A 6,000-nucleotide genomic window follows, 5' to 3' on the forward strand; every position below is an offset into this window, starting at 1 on the left:
AGATGACTTGTTCAGATTAAATACCGACCGGGAGAAAATGTAGAGATTATAGTAGTAGAAGTAGTAGTAGTAGTAGTAGTAATAGTGTTACAATTAAATAGTACACTCTTCAAAGCACGTACAAAGACCAGAATACATAATTCATTTTTAATGTTGTTGAAATTTTTTTTTTTAATTTTTTGGATGCATTTATTTAAATATTTTTACTAACTAACGGAGGTTAAAAATCATTATAATATTAAATAAAAAATAATAAAATAACAGTTTATATTTAATATCATGTTTATAACGTAACTGGGCATCTGATAACTTCCTTCAGTAACAAAACGTTATAAAATAAGTAATATACACTAACAAGTAACACGAGGTTTTTTTTTAAACGCTTTTCCCATTCACTTCCATCAAACCTAGCTATGTATAATTTTCCTCATATTGTTAAACATTTACTTATTGTATATTAATAGATTCTAAATAAAGGTTTTTATTCAAGAAAAAACCAGTTGTACACTGTGGATACTAGTAGTTTTTGTGAACAGAATATCACTTAATTATAATATTTATCGAATAGTACTTATCCCGAAAAGAATTATTTTTAAAATTTGATGAACATATTACCATGATTATTATTATTGATCTATCACATGTTAATCGATATAAAACAATTGTAAAACCTAGGTAAAATATTAAATTTGGACGGATAATATACAGAAAGAGAAGACTCGTTTTAGATTTCTATTAAACAATAAATCGGAATCAATACCAAGCAACTCTACATAGTTCTCATAAAATATGTGAGCGGTGCTTGGTAATCTCACTTCCAGGTATTGTTATAAGAAAACACCATCTAGTATTCTGCTCTAGGCAAAACAGACTAGGAAAAAGTCATAGTTCAAGGAAAAATAAAATGGTTGGGTTTCTAAAGGTCTATAAATTATAATACTAGATGAATGCCTACCACGGAATTTGTTAAAAAACTGATAATTATAGTATTATAGTATTTGTGATTACAACCATCCATAATTCTGACTTGGTAATTAAACGACGTAAAAATGTATATTATTGTTAACATCTAAAAAATTATATTTAGAATTAATGTTCACATATTTTTAAATCTCAAAGAAGAAATTAAATTTTAAGGTATGATTAATCATTATACAATAGAATTTATATTTTAGGCAAACATTTGTTGAATCTGCTATACTTCCCAAGTTTTTTTTTATATTTTAATTTGTCAGAATTTTGAACTTTAGTAAATATGTACATATTTAAATTGTCAAAGAGAAATAGAAAAAATATAGAGAAAAAGCGTGATTGCAAATTTTGATTCCAGGAAAGGTTGGAAATTATATACTTCAGTTTTAACTAATAACCACTGTAAATCACTACTATTGATGTAAAAATCTTCGCTTTTAGGTTATAATAAAAATTTGGCTAGAATCATCACTAATGTCATGCAAAAATGTAAAGTGAATCATAAAAGGTCTTTTTTTATAGTTAAATCATATATATATATAGGCCCTGTTTTGAATGGAAGATAATATTAAGCAAAATTATTAAATCTTTCATACACCAATGATGTGATTTCAGTATTTTTATTAGACGTGTAAAGCATTTTTCGAATCTCATATATTTTAGTTTAGTATAAAATAGAAATATTTTATCACATATAGTTGTAAGTATTGAAATTTGCGCTATGAAAAATTGTCGTCACTCTCGTCAAGTGGCAAATGCTACTACCAAAACAGTACGTTACTTGCATTATTTAATAAATAAAAAAAAAAAAAAAATGCCTTACTACTACTACAATAAATATCTACACAGCGTCGCTTGTCGCTACAAATAGCGTAGGTATATTTTCAACCACCGGTTGTTATTATTTGTATAGTATTATAATGACATTACAAAATCATTATGTCGGATGGGTTAATATAATGTGTTTCAAACATGGCATACAATGCTGCTGTAGAAGATATTGTATTTGGCACATTATTCCCAATTTATAACCCTATGAAAACGAACATTCAATGTTTATTTTCTTAAATTTATTTCTATTATTGTATGAGTGCGTACCTAGTCCTTTCTTCTGTAGCCTTAAGTTGTGTGCCTATGTATACTGCGTTCGTCTGTAACCTCCTAACTTCGTTCACATAAATTATTTATAATAGGTAGGTCTCCTCGCTCTTATTTAACATTTAATTTCTTTTATTTGTATGCCGGTTTACTCAAATTGTCTATACACAATACGTATTCCTTTATTTGGTCTTTCTCTGTATGAACGAAAACTACTTTTACTAATTGTTTATTGTTTTCCTTTCTCCGTATTTATTATTTTTTCACGGAGTTTAGTATATCTATGATTCAATTGTAATACATAATATTACATATGTAACAGCGTTTTGTGATTTTATATTAATCCAACTTATACCTGATTGTTTTATAAATGTACAAGTTAATCATAAAAAACACATTAACCGTAATATAACTCCACTCAGAATGCGAATCCAACGAACAGTATATAGATTGTACAGAATATATATATATATATATATATATATATATATACATATGTTACAATGACATGTAATACATTATACGTTCGATATTTTTCACCACTTCGTATTTTTAAACTCATAAAATGTTGAAGTTAATCATAATAATCTGACTACGTTCACATCGTATCGTTTGATAAATAACGATTTATTATTTTTAGTTTTTGCGATTACGACTTTTCTGTGTTTATACGGTGAAATTGACGAAGTAATAATATACGAATACAACAGCGACTGTACACGTATTTAATACGAGCATATAGATATACACGCTCTTCTAGAATATATAGACTATAATATATAGTTTATATACCGATACGATAAACAACGTCTGTAAACTGTCGTCACCGCGCTGTAGCGTCAGTCGTAAACGTTTCGAACACACGTATAGGTAGGTGTATTTAGAATCGACCGAAAAAAAAATAATTTATCCAACGCGACGACGAGACACGTCACGTCGCGGCGCGGACACGAGTCAATTAAAATTCTTACAGGCGTATAATATACCTGCGACCTGCCTATATATATATATTATTATTATTATAATATCAATGCTCGCGCGCGTATATTATAATATATATAGTAGCGATAGTGCATATATATATTATCGGACGTATATTACTGCAGTCTTTACAGGACTCTTTACACCACATATATCGTTGTATAATAATATTTTATTTAATGATATTATGCGCGTGTAAAAGTCGTGACCGAACACGGCCGCCGCAGCAGCAGCAACAGCTTATGATGCCCGTCGCACAATCATCACTGTCGTCGTCGTCGTCGTCATTATACATCCGAATAAATGTTGTTGTCATACGTCGGAATCATTAAAAAAATATATATTATATATACGCTCAGAGTAAAAAAAACATAAAACCGACACGAGCTCCTTCCACGCGCGCGGCTCACCCTGTTCGGCCTTCGTGTTGCAGTATATCTGTAATAATATTGTGTTGGTCATATCTCGCGTGTGCGTGTGCGTGTGTGTGTGTGTGTGTGTGTGTGTGTGTGTACACCAGACCATGACTGCACATGTTCTTCGACTTAGACGGAGGAGACTGACCCCCCCCGCCATCCCTCTCCTGCCGGTGTTAAGGGTCAACACCCATATAGCTATATAGCTGCAGGATGTGTGTGCTGTGTGTGTGTCCGCCGCGTCCTCCTTGTCGCCGCCGCCGCCGCCGCGTGTGCGTTCGATAAACGTATATAGTCTCTATTGTGCCCGTGATGAGTCTGCAACAATGTTTCCCCTCAGAAAAAAAAAAAAAAAGAGTTCATCACGAAATATACTATGAGAGATACTCTTCGCATGTACTTACACGATATTTCTACGATACGCGCGTGCGTGTGCGCGCGACAGTGCGAGTGTGAGCGTGTGTACGCGTTCTGAGCTGATTCACACGATCGGTGGTAAAAGCTCTTTTTTATTTCGTTTTCTTCTGTTTTATTTGCACAGATAACTCGAGTCTCTGTATATACATATAATACACACACATACACATAGCACGGTTGTTCTTATCACACGCTTAGCAGCTACGGGTATTTGTGAAAGGAATTGTACCATCACGCGGATTGGATGTGATGAATTCGTGTCCTGAGTGTAGAAGTGGTGCTCGTCGCCGTCGTTATATTATATACTTCTATACGTACGTAGGTATACGTAAAAAACCAATTGGTATAAAATCACTTCCTCGTTGCGTGTAACTATACTATACATATAATAATATAATAATATGCGTTACCACATAGGTATAACATTTTAAATCGACTTCGTAACTATACTTATCAGTACTTACTTAGAACGTTTGGAATTTGGAATTTTGGTTAGGGTGTTTTTTCACTAACTATTTAATTATACGGTGTTTTTTTGTATATGTTATTTAATGGTTATTTCAATTAGTCTTGGGTACAATATTAAATAGTTTCGATTAGCCATGGTTAGATTAATGGTTAACGAATTATAGTTAGTAATGGTGGACGACGGACGGACGAAAAGTAATAAGTACAAAGGTTACAACGGATATATAGAACTAAAACGAGTACGCGCGACGGACAGCTAGTACTTGTAATATTGAAAACTTTCATTGTACTTGTTATAAACTTTAAGTATACCTACACTGGCAACCAACCACTAGTATTCAGAGCTTGTAGCGAGTGACCCTTGCAGACCGCTACGGTCAAGGGGTTTGTTGTTAGCACTTTGAGTTTGTTTGTTTATTTGTTTATAATAAGTATGAGTAGTAATTTGAAATTCAAATGTACGGTCGTATAATAAATAGTAATATTTAATTAATTATATTATATTTACGTTCTCGCAGTAATAACTGATAAACCGAATATATAAGTCTAAATGATGCAGTATGTATATTACACTTGTATGTCGTTCATCGAATAATTACAGTAAGATGCCGATAAAATTACTTAATTTCAGAAATTAATAACTATAGTTCGTTGGTAGGTACTATACATAATATGCGCTTTATTAATCTGTTCTATAAAACCGAATCTCATAATTTGTTGTGATTAAGGTTTATGTGATTATTTTACTTTGAAACGTTAATTATATTTATTTATACAATACACATATAGTATAATATACCTCTTTAAGCCGTAGCTTGTGTTAGAGTAGATGGTATTATTTTAAATAAGATTGATTATGAAATTTTAATATGAAAAAAATAAATTAACAGCAATATAGAATTTACAGTTGGACAGTTGGAAAATATAAAAATTATAATGAAAATAAGTATACAGACGAACATAGAACATGATTTCATAGTTAATTACAAAAGATACAACTTAGTATTAACTTATTAAACTATCAACACGCAAATATTATTCTATTGATAAGAATATTTATTGATTATGATTCTGAAAATAATGTATAGCTATACACTATTTTTCTCCTGTTAAATAATCCGGAGTGATTAATTTTCTTTGAGATAATAGGCATTTGGTTAAAAAAATTTGCTTCATAAGCTCTAAAATTCTATAGCTTTATAGTTTTCTAATAATAAAATCTTTTTGGTTATTTTGAACTAAGATGAGTTTTTAATTGCAAAACGTGTTTTGGGTTTTTTTCGTATGGAAGCCTTATTCATTTTTTGTTTAAGATTCTTCTCAATAACATGCTATTTTAGTTTGATTGTAAATTTATTGTTTTTTATGCCACACGATATAGTAAATAGTATAATTGTTGGTCATCATTAACAATTATCTGCAATAGTATTGAATATAATATTAATATTTCAAGTTGGTTTTCATAATTTCTCTACTTGTACAATAATTAACAAGCATAGTTCTTATTTCTTTAGCCATCCCGTGTATGTCCGTGTAAGTACAACATGTTTCGAACGATAATCTCGTCATGGGCCCCTTGATCATCAAGATAGTAATCAGTAATTACTAATTAGTTTGTATAATATCCATATTATAGTAGCATTGTATA

This window comes from Rhopalosiphum padi, chromosome 2, assembly GCF_020882245.1.
Source record: "Rhopalosiphum padi isolate XX-2018 chromosome 2, ASM2088224v1, whole genome shotgun sequence".
Classification (NCBI taxonomy): domain Eukaryota; kingdom Metazoa; phylum Arthropoda; class Insecta; order Hemiptera; family Aphididae; genus Rhopalosiphum; species Rhopalosiphum padi.